Below are 25,811 nucleotides of genomic sequence, written 5' to 3'. Positions count from 1 at the left end.
ACAGGGAAAATCTCTGAAGATATAATACCTGAGAACTTTTTATAACTTCGGAAAGATTCAGGAACTCCATAAACTAAAAAGATAAATAAGTATCATAGTGAAATTAGAAAATACCAAAGAAAATAGAATTTGCCTTCTAGGAAATCACAATTTGACTGACAGCTGAATCAATAGCAGTATTAGAACCCATATGACAGTGGAATAAAAGCTTCAAACTGCCTAGAGAAAATACCTGTTTAGAACTGCATACTCAGCAAAAATATTTTTAAGAACTATGGAAAAATAAATACAATTATATAACAGGAACAGAAATCCACAAAACCAAAAAACTAAACAGTTGGAATGAGGACATGAGGACAGTGTCATTAGAGCTCAGTTACAGATAGTAACCAAGACAGACCTGCCTTCAGGTCATATTCAGAAACTTTATTGTGAGAATAGGACAAAGCTTTTTTTTTTTTTTTTTTTTTTTTTTTTTTTGAGATGGAGTCTCACTCTGTCTCCCAGGTTGGAGTGCAGCGTGGCACGAACTTGACTCACTGCAACCTCCGCCTCCCGGGTTCAAGTGATTCTCCTGCCTCAGCCTCCCGGGTAGCTGGGATTACAGGCATACACCACCACACCTGGCTAATTTTTGTACCATTAGTAGAAACAATTTTGTACTTTTAGTAGAGACAACATTTTCATCATGTTGACCAGGCTGGTCTTGAAGTCCTGACCTCAGGTGATTCGCCCACCTAGGCCTCCAAAAGTGCTGGAATTACAGGCATGAGCCACCTTGCCCAGCCAGGACAAAGCTTTTGTATACAGGAGTTTAAAAAGATTTTGATGGCTGCTCCATGGAGAATGCATTAGAAAAATGCAAGAATGAATGCCAGATATCAAAAGGGATGAATACAATGTTTCAAGGAGGAAATAATGATGGCTTGAACTACAATACAGAAAAGAAAAAGGAGGATGTATTTGAGATTATGAATTTCAAAGAATTTTAGATAAATTGTCTTCTAACTTGCATATTCTACAAATAAGGAAACAGCTTTGAGTGGAAAAGTGACTTGCTTAAAAATCATAAAACCATACAATCTCATTTATATGTGGAATCAACAAAAGACAATCTCATAAAAATAAGTAGAAAGGGTCTCGTAGATATCTGACTGGAGCTCCAAAAGGAGAAAAAACAAAAGTACAATAGGGAAATTACTCTAGATATAGCACCTGTGAACTTTCTATAACTTTGGAAAGACTCAGGAAGTCCATAAACTAAAAGCAAAAATAAATATTATAGTGAAATTAGAAAATACCAAAGAAAATATAAATTGCCTTCTAAAAAAATCACAATTTGACTGACAGCTGACTCAATAGCAATATCAGAACCCATAGGAGAGTGGAATAAAAGCTTCAAACAGTGTACCAAAAATACCTGTTTATAATTGGATACCCAGGAATTCTAGAAGAATGGTTACCAGAGGCGGTGGCAGAAAAGAAGGGATGGAGAAAGGGGAGATATTAATCAAAGAATACAAAGTTTCAGTTAAACTGCAGGAATATATTTTAGTGCTCTATTGACTGCATAGTGATCACAGTAACAATATGTTGTCTATTTCAAAACTGCTAAAAGAATATATTCTTTAATGTTCTCATCACAAAAAATGATGAGTTGGTAAAATGATGGGTATGGTTTTTAGCTTGACTCTATCTTCAATTTACACATAGCTCAAAACATAACATTGCATCTCATAAATATACTCAATTATTATTGGTCAATTTAATAAGAGTTTTAAAATCACACAACTATTTAGTAGCAGAGAGAGGATAAAAATTCAGGTAACAATAATATCCTCGCTAACAACTTAGGATATTCTTGGCTACATCATGCTGAAATGAAGCAAGGATATATGCTCCTGCCTCCTGTGTTCTAAACCCTGCTGGTATTCTAAATCATTTCTGTAAAGAATTTCCCACCTTCTCTTTCTCTCTCTCTCGCCATACCCACCCTCTTCGACTGATGGCACCAGCTAGAACAATGTAGTATGACAATATTTATTTTTATGAAGAGCCATACTATTCCCCTAGTAAGTCTGATACACACACACACACACACACACACACACACACAATGGATACACATATATATGTAGACATATATACATACATAGTCTTCATGTTGTACTGGAGACAGTGGGAGTATAGAGGTACATTGCACCCCATCCCTGGAATCTATTAAATTAATCACCTACTCTCCCTTCCCTTTCTAACTATCATTGCTTTGGTTTAGCCTTTTTAATTCTCTGCTTCAGTCATAGAAACAGTTTGTAATTGCTCTTCCATCTTGCTTTTCTTTCCATTTTTTTTCTACATTGATATTTATAAACATAATTCCACCTCTACTAAACATCATAGTGCATATCATTCAGGAAAGACACTCTTTGTGCAAGTCACCATTTTAGCATCTCTTCTGAAAAATGCACTTATTGTAGGTTTTTTTTTTTTTTTGGTAAAGATTTTTAGAGTTCTGATTGAACGATAAATAAGATAGTTTGCAACATACCTCCTAATCAGAACACAGTGGATTGGGAAGATACTGAGGTTAAGAAAAGCTTTTCTATACTGCTACCAAAATGACTGTTATAAAATGTAAATTTAGTCACATTGTATCTTGCTAAAATTTCTTTGAAAGACATCCACAGTATTTAGGGTAAGTTTCAAATTCCTTAGTGTGGTTGTCAAAATAATCTATGGTTTAAGTCTTGCCTTCCACTCTTGGGCCCACAAAACGCATTAGCCCAAGTTGTCTTGATTTCTGCCATATTGATATTTTGGGCCAATTATTTTGAGGAACTTTCCTGTGTATTATAGGACGGTTAACAGAGTCCCTGGCCTTTACTCACTTTATGTCACTAGAACTGCCCGCACCCTAGTCATGACAATCAAAAACATTTGCAGACATTGCAAATGTTTCCTGGGGAGCACCTGAGGTTCTCCTTGGTGGAGAACCACTGTGATACACAAACAACTTACATTTTTCACATAGGTTGTTATTTTCTAATTATGTTTGGTTTGGTATAGACATCACTTTTTAAGAATTAATACCCTTTATTTTTTAGGAGAATATTACCTTTGCAGAGAAATTAAGCAAGTAGTTCAGAATTCGTATATACCCGTCTCCTTCCCCATTTTGCCAGCACACATCTTGCATTAGTGTCCTACATCTCTTATAATTAATGACCCAATATTGGTACAATGTTATTTCGTGCATCCACAATTACAGTTTCATGTAGAATAGTTTTGACACCCTAAAAATCTCACCTACTCACCACTTCCCCTCTCCCTCCAAAACCTCTGGAAATCACTGATTATTTTCCTATCTCTCTAGTTTTGCCTTTTCGAAAATGTCAGATGGGAGGAGGTGAGGATTGAAAAACTACTTATTGGGTACTATGCTCATTACCCAGGTGACAAAATAATCTGTACACGAACTCTTCACAACACACAATTTACCTATGTAACAAATCTGCACATGTATCCCTGAAAGTGAGAATGGAAAATCTAAAGTGGGAATGAAAAAAAATTTTATTTCAAAAGAAAATGTAATATAGTATGGGAGCCTTTTCACGCTTACTCAGAAAAATACATGTAAGTTTATTTATGTCTTTCCTTGGCTTCAGAGCTCATTTCCCTTTATCACCAAATAATATTTCATTTTAGAGACGTACCATAGTTTACTTATCTTTTCGTCTGTTGAAAAACATCTTGGTTGCTTTCAGATTTTTGCAATTATGTATAAAGCTGCTATAAACATTCCTGTGAAGGGTTTTGTGTGGACATAAGTTTTCAACTCAGTTGGATATATACTTAGGAGTGTTATTGCTGGATCATATGATAAGACTATGTTTAGCTTTTTAAGAAACTGCCAAACTGTCTTCCAAAGTCACATTTACATTTTGTATTCCCACTAGCAATGAATGAAGTTCTTGCTGTTCTACTTCCTCACCAGCATTGCGTATTGGAGAATTTTTTAATTATAGACATTCTAATAACCATATCATGGCATCTTATTGTTCTTATAATTTGCAATTACCTAATAACATATGATGTTTTATATATTTTCATGTGTTTATTTGCCATCTGTATACCTTCTTTCATGAGGTGTCTTTCACATATTTTTCCCATTTTTAAATTGTTTCCTTATTCTTGAGTTTTAAGAGTTCCTTGTATATTTTTAATAAAATTGCTTTATCAGATATGTAATTTGCAAATATTGTCTTTGAGGCTGTAGCATGTCTTTTTATTCTCTTAACAATATCTTTTGCACATAAGTTTTATATTTAATGTCCAAATTATCATTTTTCTTTTCTTGCATGGATTTCATTTTTGGCAGTGTATCTACAATCTCATCAGGAAACACAAGGTTACCTAGATTTTCTATGTTATCCTCTACATGTTAGTATTCATTAGTCTGTTTTATGTTGCTATAAATTAATACCTGAGACAGGGTAATTTATATAGGAAAGAGGTTTATTTTGGCTCATAGTGTGCAGACTGTACAAGAAGCATAGTGCTGGCATCTACTTTTGGTGAAGGCCTCAGGAAACTTACAATCATGGTGGAGGGGGAGCAAACATGTCACATGGCGAGGAAGGGAGCAAGAGAGAGGGGAGGAGGTGCCAGGCTCTTCTAAACAACCAGCTCACATGTGAACTAATAGAGTAAGAACTCATTCATCATGAAGGGGATGGCACCAAGCCATTCATGAGGGATACACCCAATGACCCTAACACTTTCCACTATGCTCTACCTCCAACATTGGGGATCACGTTTTAACATATTTGGAGAGAACAAATATCCAAGCGATATCAATGATTTATAGTTTTGTGTCCTACATTTATTTCTATAATCTGTTTTTAATTTTTTGTGTGTGTGAAACTTGTAAGGTCTCTGTATAGGTTTCTACATGTATGTATGTATACATTTGCATATGGATATCTAATTTTTCCAGCAGCACTCGTTGAAAAGACTATTTTTTCTCCATCGAATTTCCTTCACTCTTTTCTCAAATATCAGTTAACTATATTTCTGTGGGTGTATTTCTTGGCTCCCTGTTGTATTTCATAGATCTAATTTTGCTATTTTTTGTCAATAACCTGCTGCTCTGATTACAGTAGGTGTATAGTAAATATTGAAGTTGGGTGGTGTCAGTCCTCCGGCTTTGTTTTTCTTCAGTATTGAGTCACCTATTTCTGGGTCTTTTTTTTTTTTTTTTTTCTTTTTTGTGAGGTGGAGTCTCGCTCTGTCACCCAGGCTGGAGTGCAGTGGCATGATCTCAGCTCACTGGAGCCTCCACCTCCTGGGTTCAAACGATTCTCCTGCCTCAGCCTCTTGAGTAGCTGGGATTACAGGCACCCACCACCATGCCTGGCTAATTTTTTGTACTTTTAGTAGAGGCGGGGTTTCACTGTGTTGGCCAGGCTGGTTTCCAACTCCTGACTTCGTGATCCGCTCGCCTCGGCCTTCCAAAGTGCTGGGATTACACGCATGAGCCACCGTGCCCAGCACCATATAAATTTAAGAATAATTTTGTTAATATCTGAAAATAACTTGCTGAAATTTTGATTGGAATTGCATTGATTCTATAGATCAAGTTGGCATATAGATCAATATTGACATAAAAAAATTGAATATTCCTACTATGGATATGAAACATCTTTCTACTTATTTAGATCTCCTTTGATTTTTTTAGAACTTTGTAGATTTTGTCATATACATCCTGTATATATTTTGTTAAATTTGTACTTAAGAATTTTACTTTACTATTTCACTAATCTTAGAGTAAATTGTATCGTGTTTTAAAATTCAAATTCCAATGGTTCATTGTCAGTGTATACAAAGGCAATTTAATTTTACATATTATCTTTGTATCCTGCAACCTTGCTACATTTGTTTATTAGTTCCAGGAAGCTTTTCCTTTGTTTGTTTCATTTTTGTTGTATTTTTCGTACTTTTACACAAACATGTCTCCTGTAAGAGTTTTGTTTTTCACTTCCCAGTATGAATGCCTTTTATTTTGTTTTCTTATCTACTATGTTACCTAGAGCTTTTAGTAAAATTTTGAGTAGGAGTGGTAAGAGGAGACATGTTTTTATTGTTTTGGATTTTAGAAATAAGCCCTTATTTTCTCATCATTAAGTATGATGTTAGCTATAGATTTATTGTAGATATTCTTTATCAAATAGGGGAATTTCTCTCTTGTTGGCAACTGAGATTTTTCATGAAGAATGGGTGTTGAATTCTGGCAAATGCTTTTTCTGCATCAATTAATATGATAATATAATTTTTCTTCTTTAGCTTGTTGATGGGATTTATAAAATTACTGATTTTCAAATGTTCAACTAGCCTTGCATTCCTGGAATAAATCTCACTTGGTAGTGGTGTACAGTTCTTTCCATACGTTGTTGGATTAAATTTGCTAATATTTGGTTGAGGATCATTTATGATATATAATTATCTGTAGTTTTTCATTCTTATAAAGGTCAGATTTGGATATGAGGGTAATGTTAGTTTCATAGAATGAGTGGGGAAGTGGTCTTTCTGCTTGTATTTTTTGCGACAGATTTTAGAGAATTGGTATTATTTCTTTCATAAATGTTACAATTCAGTAATGAAACTGTCTGGGAATGGTGTTTCTGCTTTAAAAGGTTATTCATTGTCCATTTAATTTCTTCAGTAAATATAAGCCTATTTGGATTATCTGTTCCTACTTACGTGAGTTTTGATAGATCATGTCTTTCAAGGAATCGGTCCGTTTTAACTAAATTATTAACATTTGCGAGAATAGAGTTGTATACAGCATTTCTTTATTATCTTTTTATTGTAAATGGGATCAGTAGTGATGATCTCTATTTCACTACAGATGCTAGTGATTTGCATCTTCTCTTTCTCTCTCTTGTTAGTGGCCTGGCTAGAAGTTCACTAATTTTATTGCTCTAAGATCCAACTTTTGCTTTCATTGATTTTTTTTTCTATTGATTTCATGTTTTCCATTTTTATCTCTGCTCTTTTATTATTTGTTTCTTCTGATTGTTTTACATTTATATAGCTTTACTTTCTCTAGTCCTAAGATGGAAGCATCAATTGTTGATTTTAGATCTCTCTTCTTTTATAATGTATGAATCAGTGCTACAAACTTACCCTCTTAGCCTGCTTTTGTTGTGTTCCACATATCTTGACATAAGTATTGTTTTCCTACTCATTTAGTTTAAAATATTTTAAAATTTCTTCTGAGACATTTTATTTGACTCATGTTATTTTAAAACGCTGTTTAATTTCTAAATATTTTATTATTTTCTAGCTATCTTTCTGTTATTGATTTCTGTGTAGTTCCATTTGAGAGCATACGTTGGTTGACTTATAACCTCTTAAATTTGTTAAGGTGTGTTTTATGGCCCAGAATGTGGTCTATCTTAGTGAATGCCCCATGGGAACATGAAAATAATGTGTATTCTGTTGTTGTTGGACAAAATCTTTTGTAAATGTCAATCAGATACAGTTGATTGATGATGATATTCAGTTCAATGGTATCCTTACAGATTTTCTGCCTGTTGGAGCTGTCAATAGCAGTTATAGAGGTGTTGAACTCTCCAACTATAATAATGAATTTTCTATTTCTCTTTCTATTGCTATCATTTTTTTGCCTTATGTTCTTTGATGCTCTGTTTTTAGGTGCACACACAAAAGAACGGTTATGCCTTCTCAGGGAATTGTCCACTTTATCCTTACATAATGCCTCTTTTTATCCCTTATAATTTTTCTTGCTCTAAAATAGACTTTGTCTGAAATTAATACAGTTAATCCACTTTACTTTGATTATTATTAGCATGGTTTATCTTTCTCCATCCCTTTAATATATTGGTTGAATCTGTTTTACATATCTTCTGTCAAGTTTTTATTGTATGTATTTAGACCAATCATATTAAAAATGACTATTTATATAATGGGATTGGCATGTAGCTTGATTGTAACTGCTTCTTACACACTGCGCTTGTTATTTAAAAAAAAACTTTCCCCCTTTCACAGCTTTCACTTCTTTTAATTGACTATTTCATATGATTATATTATTTTCTTCTATTACTTATACTTCTTCGAAAATGTTAGGGGTTATCTCAGAGTTTGCAATATATATTGGCAACTAATCAGCGTCCACTTTGAAGTACAGTATACTGTTTCAAAGATGGTACATGAATGTACCAAATAATAGCATAGAGCCTATTTTTCACTTTTATTCTGTATAACATTGTTGTCATCCATCTTAATTATCGATAAACTATAATCACTCCATACATTATTCTTATGAATAGTTATCTATTAGATTAAGAATAAGAAAAGCAAAACATTTTATTTTACCTTTATTCATGCCTTCTCTGATACTCTTTCTTTGATAAATTCAAATTTCTGAACTGTATATTTTTATTCTCTCTGAGGAACTTGTTTTAACATGTCCTGCAAGACAGTGTTACAGGTGACAGATTCCCTGTTTCTCTTTTGTTTGTTGTTTGTTTCTTCTGAGACAGTCTTCATTTATTATTCCCCGTTGAAGGATAATTTAACTGGATATAGAATCCTAGGTTGGTGGGGTTTTTTCTTTCCACACTTTAAATACTTGACTCAACTTTCTTCTTGTTTGCGTTGTTTCTGATCAGAGGTCCAATGTAATTCTTATTCTTATTCTTCTATAGGCAAAGCATTTATTTTCTCTGACATTTGTCAAGATTTTCTCTTTGTCTTTGTTTTTCTGCAGTTTGAATATAATATGCCTGGGAATATGTCCTGCTTAGTGTTCTCTGAGCTTCTTGGATCTGTGGTTTAGCGTCTGCCATTAATTTTGGAAGAGAGCTGTTATAACATCAACAAATTTTTCTTGTTCTTTCTTCCTTTTTTTATGGCAATAAGGTCACATTCGGTGACTAAGGCTGGAGTGCAGAGGCTTGATAATAGCTCACTGGAGCCTCGAACTCCTGGGCTCAATTGATTCTCCCATCCCAGCCTCCCAAGTAGCTGGGTGAGACTAGAGGCATGTGTCACCAAGCCTGGCTAATTCTATTTGCTGTATGTGCCAGGCTGCTCTCAAACTCCTTAGCTCTAACAATTCTCCCAACGTGGTCTCCACAAATTCTGGAATCACAGGTGTGAGCCACCATGCCTGGCCTCTTGTTCTTTCTTATTTCTTCTCTTTCAGATGATGCTTATGTTTGTAATTGTCCCATAATTCTTGGTTAGTCTGTTATACTTTTTAAATTATTTTCCTCTTTGTATTTTATTTCAGAAAAACTTCTTTTCCTCCTATCTTCAAGCTCATTGATTCTCTTCTCAGTTCTGTCCAGTATACTGATGAGGTCATCTTAAATCTTCTCCATTTCTGTTACAGTGTTGGTATTGTTTTGTTTTTTAATTTCTAGCATTTCCTTTTGATTCTTTGTTAGAGCAGTCTTCTCTCTGTTTACATTAATTGTCTGTTCTTGAATGTTGTCTACTTTCTCTGTTAGATCCTTTAACATATTAATCCTAGCTTTTTTAAAATTCCCTACTTAGTAATTTTAAAAATCTATGTCATATCTGAGTCTAGTTCTGATGCTTACTTTGTCTCTTCCGACTTTGTCTTTTTCTTTCTTCCAGTATGCTTTACAATTTTTTGTTGAAAGCTGGACATGCTGTATTTGGTAACTGAGGTAACTTAGCCTTTGATGTGATCATTTATGTTAATGTGGCTAGGATTGAGGGTTGTGCTTGATATTTGCTATATTGTACGTGCTAAAGGACTTAGTTTCTTCTAGTTTCTTTTTCTTTCCTTTTGTTATTGGGTTTCCCAAAGAACTTCTTCTTAATTAGAGTCTGTATCTTGTAGCTCTTTCAGTGGTAAGCCCTGTTGATGAAGTTCTAAGTATTTGGGAGTGTAGTTTTCTATAATCTCATGATTAAATCTCAGTTTTCTTAGTGGGTCTGATTCCTTTGGCAGAGACCTGAGATGCATATATCAGCCTTTCTTTTCCTTCCCCTTATATGAAACAAGAAGGGATGATGGAGCTGAACTTTTTAATTGATATTTTTCCAGGTCGGAGAAGGCTCTGGGAAAGTATTTCTCTTGAGAGCAATTCTTCATTATAAATACTATGGACTTATTTCAAAATCATTAATTTCCCCTGTGATATTTTAAAACAATTACTTTTTCCCTTCCTCTCCCTAAAGTATGAGGGAAAGTAATTTTTCTCCAATTTTCACCATGAGAACCTAGTAGGGCTACATTTAATTATTAATACCAGTTACTTGCTCAAATGTTTTCTTCTAGGTAAGCTGATCTCAGCTGTGATTCTCTATGTTTGCTTGCCGCTTTGATTTTGTGGGTAGTAGTTTACTCTGTGAATTCCATTTGTTGATTAATTTAAGAAAAATTATTGATTAGCTTGTTTAGCTTTTTCTTGATGTGTGCATGAGAGTGATGACTTCCATGCCCTTTATATGTTGGAGTGAGTGGAAAGTACAAGTCAAAAGATTTTACCATTATTTTTTATCTACAAAGTCATCCTTGAAAATTCTCCCCAAATGTCAGCTACCCTAGGAAAACCTTCCATGTCATTTTCTTACCATTTTGATTTAGTTTGCCTGCTTCTTCGCTCTTCCATACCTACTTTTCCTATTGTTATACTCTCCTCTGAAATATTAGAATTGTTTCTTGGATTTCACCTAAAGGTCCTTAACGTCAGAGAAATATGTGGCATTTGTGTTTGTATTTACAGTGATTAGCACAATATCTAGCACGTAGGACACAATTTTCTTACTCAAAGATAATAAATATTATGATGATTAGGATACATAACCTCAAGAAATTACATGTTTTAGTGGGAGCAACAGGAGCATTCACAGAAATTTTCTAGAAAATGTAAAAAGTGCCATAATGGTGAAAACAGAATAACTGCTCAGTATGCATGTGCAAAGGGAGTCAACAGGAGGGGAAAAATCATATATTTTCCAGAGGAGAAGAGAACAGAGCTGAATGTGACATAAGGAGTTACTGTGTGCCAAACAAAGCAAGGAAAGGTCACAGCATCACCAATGTTTCAGGGCAGAGAAGACATCTTGAATAAGGGTATGAAGGTGAATGACAGGACAGTAGTATGAAGACTCACTGATCTACAATGCTGGAACATTATGAATGAGGCTGGTAAAGCTAAGAAGAGTGCCAACCAGTACCACATGTCTTGATGAAATGGAAGGAAATGACATCTTCTATGAGAAAGGTTGAACAAAGTGGGGCACTTGAAGAGAACCACAAAATCTGAAAGACATGGGGGAGAATAATTATCTTTGAGAAGTGAAATAAGGAACATTCATTTAAGATAATGAGGGACAACTTAAAGGAACAGAGAAGTATTTTCTGTACAAGGCAATATGAAAGATGGTCTGTCTGTAGGTAAGAGGTAGATGTATGGGACACTCATATGTGTGGGAAACTCTGCACCCTACAAGAGAAATGGAGCCTGGAGCCACAATTGACATCATAAAATGACATAAGTGATAAAACCTATGATGACAGATTTCCACTACAATATTTAGCCTTGACATTGGCATCCACTTAGTCCTACTTTGTTGAAGCTAAGGAAAGAAATATTGATGAATTTTGTGGCTGAATCTACATAACACTAAATACTTTTTATTTTAACTCCTTTAAAACCGTTCTGGCTTCTCATGTAAGCTATTAACAGCCTCCTGCGTGATCCTCCAAGTACTTGTCTCATTTTGTTCCAGCACATTCTACCTATTACCATCGGATGAATTGCCCCAACCAGTCCCCCAGTGAACTCATTCCTCTGAGGCACACTCTAAATGTTTCATTGTTGCTTGATCTAACTGCTAATGTTCTTATTGCAGGAAAGTTAAATAAATTCTGCTTACTTGATGCAAAATTATAATATTCAACAAATATGAAGTAGTTGACTGACTAAAAGAAACCACCGTAGGACTGGACTTAGAAACATCAGGAAATAGGCCTATTTGGAGATCTAGATATGAAACATATGAGGATGTTTCTTGAATTTATCACCTCCAACAGCTTTGAATGCTTTGGAAAGCTTAAATTTCCAGACAGAGAATCCATTTCATCTCATATATGTCCACTTGGCCTTGGAAACAAAGTTGCCTTTATTTATATTCCAATAAAATTTCATTCAAAGAAAAATCAAAATTTGTTACCAGAAGAAGGGCACTGGACACTGAGTAGAAGCAAACAAACTAAAACAAGTACAAAACAACCAGAACTCAGATGTGTTTTGAACATAGTCCAAACATTTTAGATATTAGCCAGACTCCTTTTCTCTTGCATCTGCATACTGTTTTATTGACAGATAATATTCTAACATGTTATTATGTAAACGAAGTTAGAAACTCTATAACAGAGAATGGTCCATTAATTTTACTAATTGCCTTCATTTTTATTTGCACATCTTTGGTCTCCCATCTGAGATCAAATGAAACAGTGTTGTTGCAGTTTTGCTGTCCTGGATCATAGTACCCAGATGCTTTCCCTATGGCTAAGGCACTTGTGAAAACCACAGGTGGACACATACACTTTTTCAGGTGATATAGATTTGAAAAAGCCAGTCTGTTTTTTAAAGGGAAACACAGAAAAAGAAGAGATCTATCAACAGTTCCTGAATTTGTTAATTCAATTTATACTTGGGTAGTTAATAAATCATTAAACTTCAGTGACAAAGCACCAGGCATTGAACTAGTGTTGGAGCTATAGTGGGAGAAAAAACTCTGAGAATCTTGATACTTAAAGAGCTTATATGTTAATGATATTGAAAAATGTTTAAAATAATAAATATACTGTATAATTAATTATCCTAAGCCCAATGAAAAAAAATGAGAAAATATAAATAGTTATACTCCAACACCAAACTATGAAATAACTTAAGATCAACTATTTAAAATATTTTCAGCATTTGGACAGATCCTTACACAACTATGCTTATTGATACAGTGATAATTTTGGTAGTGCTTCTAATTCTATTACTTTTTTCAAAGAATTAAAGATAAGCAAATAAAATGTGGCCATTCTGTCAATGAGTTCATACTGTAATTGGAAATCACTATAAAAAATTGATAACTATAACAACATAACTTGTTTTACTACATGTATACATTGTAAGGTCAATATATATATAAAGATTAATGTATTAATGACTGTATACAGTTATTTCTTACTTTGGCATAAAGTATATGATACATACTATACATTGCATTAAATATGCATATGCTTGAGATGGATTACAACATGAAAAAATGAAAGAAAGCTTGAATTTGGCGTTTAGTTAGGTTATTAGATTATCACCCCCCCAGGTGATTTAAAGCTAATACAAAATATCAAAATTTCAAGCATTAGTGATATTCTATACTGATTAAACATAGATTAATCGACTACCTGTTGTATTGCCCTCACCATTCAAATTTCAAATATTAAATTTATTTGTCTCTTTAAAGTGGAGAGGCGATATAGCAGAGGTGTTAAGAATAGGAACTTTGGAGCCAGATTAGAGAGATTCAGTGCTTTTGTCATTCCCACAGACTGTATATCTTTGGATAAATTAGTTAAGTTCTTTGTACTTCTGTTCGTTCATCTGAAAATTGAAAGTAATAAGAGTATCTGCTTCATAAGATAGTTATAATAGTTAAATAAGATGTTACTTCTTGATTAGGTATCGTAGACTAAATCCTAACATAAAAGTATTTTTTCTCACTAAAATGAACAATTTTGGTGGACAAAAAGGAAAACAAAAAGTTTCCATAAAGGTGTATGTCTTCTAGTCTCCTAGTATATAGGGTTCTTTCTTTCTTTTCTTTCTTTCTTTTCTTTCTTTCCTTTTCCTTCCTTCCTTCCTTCCTTCCTTCCTTCCTTCCTTCCTTCCTTCCTTCCTTCCTTCCTTCCTTCTTTCTTCCCTTCCTTCCTTTCCTTTCCTTCCTTCCCCTTTTCCTTTCCTTTCCTTTCCTTTCCTTTCCTTTCCTTTCCTTTCCTTTCCTTTCCTTTGCTTTGCTTTCCTTTCCTTTCTTTTCTTTTCGTTTTGTTTCTTTTCTCTTTTCTTTTCTTTTCTTTCTCACTGTGTCACCCAGGCTGAAGTAAAATGATGCAATCTCGGCTCACTGCAACCTCCACCTCCCGGGTTCAAGCGATTCTCCAGCTGTAGCCTCCCGAGTAGCTAGGGACTACACTAGTCACTAGTCCCAAGTAGTTGGGACTACAGGCATGAACCACCACGCCCAACTAAGTTTTTGTATTTTTAGTGGAGACAAGGTTTCACCATATTGGCCAGGCTGGTCTTGAACTCCTGACCTCAAGGGATCCACCTGCCTCGGCCTCCCAAAGTGCTGGGATTACAAGTGTGAGCCACCGTGCCCAGCTAATACATGGTTTTGATTATTTAAAGCATCATTAAGACATAATGTCCCAAGATTATCCCAATGGAACATAATTTTCCCCTCCTAATTTTGATGTCAGTTTCTATTGATGTAAAAATACATATTATGTGCTAATGTTTTATTAAAAAAACTATTCAACCTCCAAAGCCATTATTAGATAAATCGCCCAGGACAAATATGGTTTCTGAATTCAGGTCATCCCAATTGAGGAATAAAGTGACTGATTTTTAAATATATATTTAATCCTTGTTTTAATTATGCAGTGTATTCTGATTTTGCAATCTGACATGTGATAAAGGCCATTTGCAGATTTAAATTTTTATACTAGCCAAGAAACCTCAATTTTAAACATTGGGCTAGGTATAACGATTTTAAACATGTTAAATGAAAAACAATTTTATTTACATTTCTATGAATTATTAAAGTGCTTCTTGACAACACCCTAAAAAGACCTATGAAGCTAAATCTCAATAGTGCTTGCATAATATTGATATTCATAAGAGTAAAGAGGCTATTAAAAGCATATAAGAATGATTAGTAAAAGGCAACATTGCACAAAACACCCCCTCTTTCAGCATGTCTTTCTTTATGCTGAGTTTTTTTTGAGAATCTGACATTTTAAAACATGGTTAAAATATAAAGACATTATTCACTGTAGGATGAAACCAATTGGCTTTAATAGACATAGCTGTGTGAGCTGCACAGTACATACACGATTAAGTTTTTCTTCTTCAATTCTTCAAGTTGGATGCAGGGAATGTACAATAGAAAGTCATCACTAAAAACATAAGAGTTCAATTTTAAGGACATTTAACTGAGGCTTAGAATGAGCCTTTCTATTTTACAAATACATTTTATTATTTTAATATCCGTATTTATCTTCCAGCCAGTCATAGACTGAGAAGGTTAATTGAAGAAATGCATCCTCACTTTTTCAAACTAACTTCAAGGACAAATACCACACAGATGGCTGATTTACAACAGTGAAGATAATGATAATGAATTTTGTTATTAAGTTTCCACAATTATATAGCATCTGTTTTTTCAACAAAGTGCTTTGTTAAAGTCACCCCAAAACCAGTCTATATGTATATGCATTTTGATGCATACTGTGTGAGGCTATCATTACTGTTACAAAATTTTCCACTCTTCCTTTAAAGTTATCTGTCTATATAGAAGTTACAGAAATGTAATATTTCATTTAATAAAAAATAACTTTAAGGTTAAATCACATATAAGATATAGAAAGCTATTCAAACCCTCCCCAACTCTGCCAAAAAATTCTGCTTTTATCTTAAGGCATTCTTCTCTAAATTGTAAACAATATAATTGTAAACAGATTTAATCATTCAGATGGCTTAAAGCTAATGTATTTATTTGCTTGCAATTTATAGCATGGTGTTTTAAAGATTTAGCTATTAGATGAAGGTTATCTGTTTTCTTTCAAAACTGACATTTAAAATGATTATTTGATTCAAGTCCATATCAATGCAACTGAAAGTCTTTTGAGTGCCTTCTGTGTGCAGGGCTCTGTGTAAATATGAATATAATTTGGCCTGTAAGTCTACTGTAGAGACACATAAATTACCTCCAGAGTATTAGGAAGAATGATGGGATATTGTTCAAGGGTTAGAGTGGGTATAGAAGAACTAGTTAAATAGGCGTATGTAGTTTCTCAAAAAATAAAATAAAATAAAAAATCACAACAATATGTATGCCTTCTCTTTTTTTAAACCATTGGTCTAAATAATAAAGTGAGGTCATGCAATATAAAACATGGACATTTTCAGGAACACTGTGTAGATGACCATTGCTAAATCAATCATAGTTTACTCCACATCCATCACTGTGACAGCCAAATAAATGGCGGGGCTATATTACAGCCTGCTAATTTTCCACATAAAATTTCAGTTGGACAACTACAATTTCTCTGTCATAGAATTTCTATGCTGTACTTTAAATCGTGTTTTGCTGCATTTTCTGTGATTCCTTAATTATGCATCCAGCTTAGGACTTCACACATTGTGGGTGCCTCAGAAAGTTTGACTGAATATCTTCTTCACTAATTCATATTATGTATCATTGCTCAGACCACTTTATAATACCAGGTACCTTCACTGAAGCAGAGGAAGAATTCGCTTTCTGATTTAAAAAATTGCCTACTAGGTCAACAATAAGCTTGTTGCCCCTAAGAATCATTCAGATTCTGCCATCACCATTCAATTACATTTTAGGTATAAAGAAATAAGAAAAATTTGAAAGTCATATACTTAAATATTAACTTCAGAAATTATGGTTTCAATGAAGATAGGGTACACAGTTATGAAAACCATTACACCTGTGCACATGTGTGTGTTCATGAACGTATACATGTAAGTGCACACGCAGAACGCTACCAGGCACTGTGCTATGTGCTTCACACATGACACGTTATTTGATTCTCTCAACCACTCTGTGGGATAGGTCCTATAGGCATCCTCATTTTATAGGTGAGGAAACTAAGGTGTAGAAAAAATTATTCTCCCAAGGTCATAGAGCCAGTAGTTGACCTAGCTTGGAATTGAAGCAGGTCTGTTTTGTGACAATGCCAGGAAGTCCAGTGGAAAGACCTGTAAATGGCCTGCCCAGAAATAAGTGACGGTGATCTACTTTGTTAGTTTCCTCTCCTGTAAAAGAGGAGAATTGGACCCAAAGAGATCCGAAGGCCTATCAAATCCCATATTTTGTGATCATTATTCTTTTCAAGGGGAGCACAATATCATGTCTTTTCTGAATCTCTCCTAGCCTTCCAGTTTATGTCCCACTGATTCATTGATTTAAAACCAGTGGAAAAGTTCCCATATGACACTTTGCTAAATTTAGGAAGTAGCTCTCCTCTCATCATTAAAGCCAAAGTTGGTGAGGATTTAAATTATTGAGCAATTTAATTTTTTTGAAAGATAAAATACTCATATAAAAAATTAAAGTGAGAATACCTTTATTTATGGGATTGTATATTCTTTAAAAGACAAAGCTATATCCTATTGAACTATGTTTCTTTTCCCAATGCTTTGCAGATAATAGATGTTTAATAAATGTTTGTTAAATAAAATTAACATGACAAAGTAATTTTTAAGCACCAGTTTACATAAAGTGCTGTGATTAAAGATGGATTTCTGGAGGCCGAGTACAGTGGCTCATACCTGTAATCCCAGCACTTTGGGACACCGAGGTTGGTGGATCACAAGGTCAGGAGTTCGAGACCAGCCTGGCCAACAAGGTGAAACCCTGTCTGCACTAAAATACAAAAATTAGCTGGGCATGGTGGCATGCGCTTGTAATCCCAGTTATTTGGGAGGCTGAGGCATGAGAATCGCTAGAACCCGGGAGGCGGAGGTTGCGGTGAGCTGAGATCATGCCATTGCACTCCAGCCTGGGTGACAGTGCGAGACTCCATCTCAAAAAAACAAAACAAAAACAAAAATGATAGATTTCTATCTAATTTCAATAACTTCTGATACTTTACAATTTAAGCCCTATCTCTCATCATTTATTTTGTTTGTTTAAGAATTACTTTATTAAGAGTGATGCAAGGTAAATGAAAGTTGTCTTGCTTGTAATCCTTGATATATGACTAACATTTTAGGAGCAAGCACACATAAATGTGTAACAATCTGTTTTTTTAAGGCTCTAGTCCAGTAATCACAAGACTAGGTAGGGATATAGAAGTCAAAGGGGAGTAGAGAGCTGTGCATTTCTTAGGGATTAAATAGGACCTTGAAAATGGTCAGGAAATTAGATTCTAGATAACTTTATTGATTGAATCTGTATAGTAGAAAATTCATTTTGGAGGAATCTTAAGGACAGGCATTATTGTGCAGTTTTGTGGAGCCTGTGAGTGATAGACATGAAAGGACACTTGGAAACCCTGAGAAGTGCATCACATCCTTAAAGTGCCAGTTATTTAGCAGCAGAAAAAAAGACGAAAAGAATTCGAACACCCTTATTTCCAGCTCACTTATCTTCCCAATGCCCTGCACTCATAGATTAATTCATTCACTCACTTATTCCAAAGTTACTTTACTGTGCACATACCACTTTCTAAGCAGTTTAATAGATGCTAGAGACACATGGATGAACTAAGCAAACATAGCTTGCTTCTACTGTTGTACAGTTTGCAAACTTTTGGGTTCTCTTCAGTAAATGAGTGTCATTAAAGTACAGAATTTAATTTGGGAATACTTGTTTTGATGATGAAGGAGATGTAGATGAAAATTAATATGATTCCTTTCTATGTATTTTCACAAACTGATGATTATGTTGACAAATGAGTGTTCATAGAGCAAGTTCATTTTTCTCTTACTTATTTTTTAGATTGATGAATGATGAACAGATTCCCATGAAGTTTCTGATAATATAGTGATGGGAGCAGAGAGGTATCTTGGAGAAATGGGCACAGTGTTGTAAGGGAGTGATTTGTAAGTTTTCCCACAAAATGGAAAATCTTGAGTTATAAGTCAGGAATAAAATTCAGTCATCAATCCTTAACTGAAAATTTTCTTCCTCTGTTACCAAATCTTATAGTTTTAAGAGAGTGTTTTTTTGTTGTTGTTGTTGTTGTTGTTGTTGTTGTTTTTAAGGTGAATCTTAGTAATGCTATAAGCTGTGAAAAAAAGAAAAAACAAAACTAACAAGATAGATGCTAAATACTCATTACCAATTATTTTAACATGTTGTGGCTCTTCCATCTCTACCCAGACCAGATGTTTAGACTCCTTATTTAGAATGAAGATAGCTAATAAATTATGTCTCTCAATAATGTTTAAAGTGTTAGTGCTCTTCCTAAATATTATTTAATTTCAAAATAGGAGTAAAGGTAAAAACAAAAAACAATAACCAAAAAATCAAAAAGAAAACCCTGCTAATCTATAAATGGTAAGATCCTGCTAGTTCTAGTAAGGAATGAATGTGTGGAGCAGGGTAAGTTTAAATTTGTACCATTTGTGGATAAAGTTGGCCTTTTGTATCAAAATGTATTTCTATGTGCTAGAGACTTCTTTTGCCTACTTCCTTACACTGCAGTGTACACAGGTATAAAACAGGTACTCTTTAGACTTAATAATATTAATTGTGTGATATAATAATTATTTAATGGACAGACAACAAATGAAGAGAAAAAATAACAGCTATTTGGCATCATGTTTAATTAGAATTTTGACGTTAAAAAATTCTGGATACTCTTTGCATTTAAGGTATTATATGATTTTTTTTAAAAAAATAGGCTCTGATAAAATCTGTTAAAATTGAAGTTAGACTGGCTTTGGCAAATTGATATTTATTGGATAATTAATAAATGCTTTGCTCATTTACTGGTCTTTGTTTAGCTAATGGCAGTAATTTTCTAATATAAACACATCAGGAAAAGATATATTATTTAATCCTTTTGGGTTCTTTTCTTCCTTCTGGATCTTTTCTTATACTTTCTTTTTTTCTGTGTTCCCCTATGTTTAATTTAACCCTGATTACACAAGCCCTAACAACTGGGAAAAAATATGGCCAATATGAAAAGTACTCAGAGGCAGAAATAATTAAAGGTGTGCATTACAAATGAAACCAAAAGGAATTAAGTTTATTTTTAGCTCAGACAACTGGAGGCTGAAAGTGGATTAAAAGTACTATTCAATTAAGCGGAGTGTGTGTGTATGTATTTAGAAGGGGTTGTTCGTGATTACTCAATCTACAGAATAAGAAAGTGAAGACAGATTATTACTACAGCAAATGTTACTAGTAATTAAGAAGTATTCTATTCTTTGGGGGATTTGAGAACGTCTTCCATTTCTTAGTTCTGCTGAATGTCGTATTTTTTTATGAGAATATGTTGGAGATTAATGAGAGCAGCCAATAAGGAGAGCAAATGAAAGTTAATAGAAAACAGAAACAAGTTGGTTTTACCAGAGTCTGTAGCTGAAGAAGAGATGTTAATGCATTGAAATAACTGAGAATATCATATAGGTAAGTTAAGAGCAACCAAGGGACTTCTCTGTCAAGATACCCTGTGTGTAAGTTGGCAAGCATATTGCTTAATAACTGTCTGGTTTGTACACAGTCCACAAAAATCTTGATTATTGACTGACTTACGTTTTTCTTACCCTAATACACTATTTTACACACATGGCTCAAAATTGTTAATTTTATCTGTGCCCTGATTGGTTACACATACATAGAGTTTCCCTCAATATTTAACTGCCTTTCTACTTCATCCACCCTCCAGTCACCTGCTCCGAGGTTACCAAGCCAGAATGCAGCAAGAACGTCTGCAGCTGCTACAATTGGTAGAAGTGGGTTAGGCAGATGGTTGTTGAACAATGACCCATCAAGGACTATAGTTGTAGAAAGGAGAGGGGAGACAGGTATCATATTTCCTGCCTGAGATGTATACTGAGTGGTAGTAATTGCAGTGAATCCAGCTCACTGTCTCAACAGCCACTCACCTGCACCGTCTCCTCCCCTGCTATAACTGGACCAGCAGTTAAACAGCTGTATAGCCTTGTCTCCCTGTCTCGTTTTCCCCTGAGCTCCATCAGCAAGAGTAGCAACAGCAGCTGGAGAAGCGGCAGCCAGAGATAGGCAGGGCTGGTTCTCGCAGCCGCGCAAATCGCCTCCTCCTCAACACACACACACACACACACACACACACACACACACACACTGCACAGACTTCCGATATCAACGCGTCTTGACATAAATCAAGGACTAAGAGAGACTAAAGAAGAGCGTTAGTCATGGACAACAGGTATTTCATCTCTGACAAATTGTTTCCTTCAGCTGCTTACTGATTTGGATGATAAAATAATCATTTGTGATAGCTAGCTTGAGTGGGAGACTGGAGGACTGGGGGGTGGCCGCGATAGAGGAGCGGGGATGAAGTGGGAGGAGTGAGAGGTGGGGAAGGGGGACGCCAAAGATGACTTTCAGGCTCCGGAAACCTACGTCTTTCAGCCTCCGCTGTTTTTGAGTTGCAAATGATCAGAGAAGGGTGAACTGCAGGCAGCCTGTGTTGCTGCCTGGAAGTAGATTTCCATCTTTCAGACACTAGTTCCAATGGGCCGGGTGTTCTGCAAGGGGGTGGCAGTGGAGAGGAGGATGCTGTGAGCAGAGTTCTTGAAGCTCCACTCCTCTGGGGAAGCCGAGCTGTGTGGGAGCCTTCTTACTGTGCGGGAAGCGTGTGAATTGGAAAGGATCCTGAGAGCTGGCTAGTCCCAGTTCCTCTCCGGAAAAGCAGTGGCTCTCGCTTCAGAGATGCGCCCAGCTTTCGCCTGCATCACACTGCAGTAAGTTAAACTGGACATGGTTGGCAAATTGAGTGGCTTCTGGGTATGTGGTGCGGGGGAAGGGAAGCTGAGAAGAAATGGGGAGGAAAGTTAGAGAAGCATAGCTTTGAATTCTCCGTGAAATGTTAAATCGGTTCGTCTCCCTGACTCCTGTCCTAGTTATGCTATAGTAGGGGTGCTCTGTGATTTGCAGGCGAATGCCGCTTGTGTATTAGCTATGCAGAAAGTGCCCTGTCCATTGTGATTTTAGGCAACACAACTGGTAAATGTTTTCTAAATTTAATTCCAAGAGTGGTCTCCTCAAAGTTACCAATGAGATAGCAGCTTGTCTTTTCAAAAGGTAATTCATAAAGAGGTTGGCTTAGACTTTCAAATGCCCTAGTTAATTGTTACAAGTTCCAGTACAGATTTATTCCTAATCTGTGAACTAAACAAGCAAGCAAGCAAACAAAAGTCTTTGATTTACCTTAAAATAAAATGTGAAGTAGGTCTCTAGATAACTGCTAGGCAACAGTCTAGGCCACACTGATGATATGATAAACATTCAAATACTATTTAGTGAGTGTCACATGGAGGGTTCCCTCAATTTCTTCCTGCTGTAATAATCTCCTCCACTTGCTGAACAGTTTCTTTCTTGTGATTTCAAAGTGGAGATTTTTACATAGATGGCTCTATACTTAGAAACCAAGCAGCATTGTGTTCACTGGCAGAAAATGAAGGCTTAAAACTTTTAAAAAACAACTTCAACTGGTTGCTCAAATTGCAGATAACCAACTCTTTTAAAAACAGGTCAGCAAAGACCAGTCCATTGTAAAGCAAATGACCGAATAAACATGAATGCAAGCAGAATACTGAAGGTCTTTTCTAGAAAAGAGATCAGAAATAATTAATCTAAAAATGTTGGGGTACCTAACTAGGTCCTGACGCATTCACCAGATTTTTATAGTGGTTGTGAGTGGTGGGGAATCCCTCAAGCAGAAAGGAGATATTACACAAAAAAGTTAGACTTAGACGATCATTGGAGAAAACACTGTATGAGTACATTTTTCTCCAATAAAAATTATTGACAAAACAGAAATTACCTAAAAGAGAATGTAGGATTTTAATCTGGATACGTCCATAGGCTAGCATAAATTCCACAGGATAAGAAGGCTTCAAATTTTATGAAATAACAATTGTGAAAAGCAAAGTAATTCTAAAATCATCTGTCCTTAGAAAAATAGGTAACTAAGGACTACTCTTATCCTATGATTTCAGTTTTAAATTGTGCTACTCTTTCTCTAATCCCCCAAATTTCATGCTTTTAACAAAAATAAAACATGTCAAGAATGTCATTGGAATTGTGTTGGCTAATTTTCTACTCATCATGAGGATCTCTAGGTATAAAGGCTTACTTAATATTTTTTGTCATTGTTGGAATACCCAATTTGTTATACGTGATCCATTCCACACACATACATAGTAGCCCTGTGCATAAAGTCTACATGTGACTTTGTGAATCACTGAGTAAAATATAATTCAGGAAATATATTTGCTACAATAGTGCATACATGAGGGTGATTAAATTTTTTTGGCACCAATGAGAAAGAGAACGAAAAAGTCTATATGAAGAATAGAAGAATATGGTTGGAAGAAATTTGCAAGCAGTTCCCTAATACTCTAGAGTCAACTATTATTAACTGAAACCTGTATGTAGCTAAAGAGAAGGAAAATTAGGTTAAGATCACTGATGAAAATTTGACAAAATTTTTTAAAATATAGAAACTTATGTAGTTGGAGTTGAGTGGTGGCAATGCCTTTGCTTCATGCTTTCTTGTCCTACTGGTAAGCAAAGCTCCTGTTTTGACTGAGAAGAAGATTATCAAAATCATTTGTATAATAAAACAATTATTTAAATCATTTTAACAATTTAAGTTAAAACCATTGGTAAGTTTTGCTGGGATAGTATCTGAACTAGTATCCTCTGACTGATGCTTTTTCTTGCACACTATTGAAAGAAGGGAGAGTTGTAGCCAGACAAGCCAGATGAAGATAGCTGCTGATCACGAAATCTAATTCTGTCTACTAATAATGACTGTGATGTGATGGATAGACTTGAAATGACATTTTAAGATGATCCTCTCCTGGACGCCACTTCTAGCTGCCTTCAGGAACAGAGCTGTATTTATATATGCACAATACTGTTGCAGTATCCTCTAAAGAGTAATACCTCTAGCTGAGAAGCACTTGCCCAGAGCAAACTCTAGGAAAAATTGTGAGGAAGCCTATTCCTATTGCCCCTCTCCCAGCAATAGCATTTTCTTTCTCTTGTAAAACACCAATGCAAATTCTGACCAAGTGAGTCACGTATGGTATGTCCCAATACCACAGTCAATATCTTGGATATTTACTATGAAGTAGGTTTAACTACTTGATAGCCCTGGATTATTTCCTCATATGCTTTGTTCATCACACAATGAATGAGTAGTGGGCGGTTATTTTGAGTGTGGCATTTGCACATACTGGGTCAAGAGCTTTACATATGCCTTCTCATTTATGGTATAACAACTACAGGAGGGAGATGGCATTTTCTCCCCTTTAGAAAAAACTCAGACTCAGAGGGAATAAACAAATTTCTGAAAGCAACATATTTAGTAAATGCTGGGTTAGAATTAACCACTCAGTGTGACTAACTCTAATTCTTAATTGCTTTGCTTCTTAAAAAAAAATTAAAATTGTACTCCGTTATGGATCGGGGTGGGATTGAGCATATTATTTTGTGGATGCCGTGGGTGGGTAGTGCTTGAGTGGTCTTCTTTCTCTGATGATACCCAACCTTGGATCCACCTAAACTGAAATCCACCTGCATTGACCCCAGATCCAAACTTGGCACACTCACCATTCCAATTTCAGGCTCTTCTTTGGCTACACAAACTCTGAAAATGAACATGGGGACATTGCCAGGAAGGAAGATAATGCAGTTAATATGGGAGGAGAAAAGTTGGAAGAACTAAACACAGACAGATATAAAAAGAAAATAAGGGAATCATATAGTGGAAGGCTGGTCCAAAAATATGTCCACATTCTTTGTCCTGAGGGACACTAAATAACAAACTCTTTGGACTGTGTGTGGGGTAGAGATCTTTAGTCACAGATAAAGTGCAGACTCAAAACATCTCTTTAAATAGTTGTAAGGTCTTATTACAAAAATTAGATTATGCTTGTCATCAGATAATCTCCTTTACATACTCATTTTAAAAGTGGAAAAACAATGATTCAAAGAAAAGTGGGGGAGAAAGGCCAGATGCTGACTGAAGAGGTAGAAGAGTAATTGGAAATATCACTGGTTCTTGCATAATCACTTTCTGAAAACGTGCCAGGAAGCAAAAGGCCATCTTTAACTGGTGAGGATAAAAACAAAATGGTTCATTTAGGTAAAATGTGAAGTGTTACAGAGACTAACATGATTACTGTCACTTGTCTTCTTATCACAGAAGACAAACACTAACAAAGAATAAAGTGAAAATGTTATGGGCGTAGAGCCAAACAATATTTTAAGATTGGTCTTTCTCAGCATGCTAAATTTAAACAGCCGAAATTCTTTTTTAAGGATTTTCTGAGTCAACAATTTGAAATGAAGGATTTGCCTTTTAACAGGGAATTTGTATTGCATTGTGAATTTGAAACACAATGTCCTCAGTCAGTTATTTTTGATTGGCAATATGCCGATCACTATAGATGCAAGGAGCACAAAAGCTGTTACCTCCAAAATCAGAGAAGAAATGGACACGCTTCATAAACTAACTTGATGCTCCTGAGTTATTGTCAGATGTGTACGTGGTGACAGGGCTTTGCAAATACATTCACATTGTTGGCCCTGATTCATTCTCTTGTCATTTGTGACACTTCAGGTTAGGATTGGGAATAGAGTTAGTTTTCAGGGTTGATTTTTGAATGTGGTGCTAAAATCAGCTGTCTTGCCCATTGGCTCTCTTCTTCTTCTAGTTTAAAAATAATGATAGTAACTTTCATTGAGTGCTTACTACATGGCATTTGCCTTTA

General features: G+C 35.2%; 1 protein-coding gene across 20 annotated transcripts in view; it reads left to right on the top strand.

The window, feature by feature from the left end:
- LOC105475613 (diacylglycerol kinase beta) overlaps window positions 1-25,811 on the top strand; it is an 835,473-nt gene that overhangs the window by 48,127 nt on the left and 761,535 nt on the right. For 7 of the 20 annotated variants that reach the window (XM_071094903.1, XM_011731030.3, XM_024790845.2 and 4 more), the window contains exon 1: window positions 21,413-21,770. The exons of 5 other annotated variants lie outside the window; for them this stretch is intronic. The gene's annotated coding sequence lies outside the window, so the exon portion shown is untranslated. Of the gene's footprint in view, window positions 1-20,708; window positions 21,233-21,412; window positions 21,771-25,811 lie in introns of those variants that run through there. 8 more of the 20 variants (XM_011731029.3, XM_011731027.3, XM_011731026.3 and 5 more) reach the window with 3 other exon arrangements.

The sequence above is a fragment of the Macaca nemestrina genome, chromosome 4 (genome assembly GCF_043159975.1).
Source record: "Macaca nemestrina isolate mMacNem1 chromosome 4, mMacNem.hap1, whole genome shotgun sequence".
NCBI lineage: Eukaryota > Metazoa > Chordata > Mammalia > Primates > Cercopithecidae > Macaca > Macaca nemestrina.
The sequence above is the reverse complement of the archived record's forward strand: the minus strand, read 5'-3'. Positions and strand labels throughout refer to the sequence as shown.